General features: G+C 50.4%; 2 protein-coding genes across 4 annotated transcripts in view; one reads left to right on the forward strand and one right to left on the reverse strand.

Annotated features, from left to right (window-relative positions):
* LOC117939231 (NACHT, LRR and PYD domains-containing protein 12-like) overlaps window positions 1-1,011 on the reverse strand; it is a 139,572-nt gene that overhangs the window by 37,871 nt on the left and 100,690 nt on the right. The window lies entirely within an intron of this gene.
* Window positions 1-1,011, forward strand: part of ilkap (integrin-linked kinase-associated serine/threonine phosphatase) — an 8,225-nt gene that overhangs the window by 3,662 nt on the left and 3,552 nt on the right. The window lies entirely within an intron of this gene.

Genomic DNA, 1,011 nt, shown 5'->3' on the forward strand with positions numbered 1-1,011 from the left:
ACACACACACACACACACACACACACACACACACACACACACACACACACACACACACACACACACACACACTTACGTACACTTTGTCTGCAGTTTGGGAAACTGGGCGTCATTTTTTGTGAAACCACACTTGTGTTTTGTTAACTAGCTAACCGACTGACTAGCTAGCTAGCTTACTTTCTCGACTAACTATGGTCTCTATTAACTATGGTTAAGCATGGAGATAACTGGAGTCAGATCTTCCTCTGGGCTTCGGGACCAGAGTCTTCCTGAGTTTTCTTGTGTAAAGTACTTACAGAGACCGGACAATGAAACGCGAGGTTGTGGCGCGTGGCGGAGGACGCAGTGGACGGCTGTTACCGGTGGAATGGCGTTTCCTTCCACTTCCTTTATTTAGGATATAAAAAAACGTTGAAAACGGGTCAAAGTGGACCCGAAGACCACATGAGGGCTAGCGCTGGACTCAACACTCAATCAAAAGGTTCTTATTGTTATTATTACTATTATTATTTCTGTTTTATTGTTATGTTTATATTGCATATTCTATGCTGTTTTCTTGCTAAAACCGCTACCCCCCAGGAAGACTACAGTAAAACACGCAGGCTGCACCTTTAACCAGGGGGTCTGGCAGGGTCCAGGTTCTGTAGCTGCACCCCGGGGAGACTACAGTAAAACACGCAGGCTGCACCTTTAACCAGGGGGTCTGGCAGGGTCAAAAGGGGGGTGCTGTCCCTAGTGACACAGACCTGGTTCACAAAGGGCTCAAAACCGATGACAAACAAGGTGGCGTACCTGACGGTGCCCCCCGCTCTCTGGATCCTCATCCTCTCCTCGTAGATGGTGGGGTTGTGTTCTCTACTGAGATTCAGGGTCAGGGACTTCCTGGGTCCGTCTGCTTCTCCGGCTGCCTCCATCCGACACAACACCGCCTGGAGACACACAGACACACACAGTGATACTGAGTGGCTGGTCGGGGAACAACGAGCACCACCCCCCCCCCCCCCCCCCCCC

The sequence above is a fragment of the Etheostoma cragini genome, chromosome 3 (assembly GCF_013103735.1).
Source record: "Etheostoma cragini isolate CJK2018 chromosome 3, CSU_Ecrag_1.0, whole genome shotgun sequence".
In the NCBI taxonomy this organism is placed as follows: Eukaryota; Metazoa; Chordata; class Actinopteri; order Perciformes; family Percidae; genus Etheostoma; species Etheostoma cragini.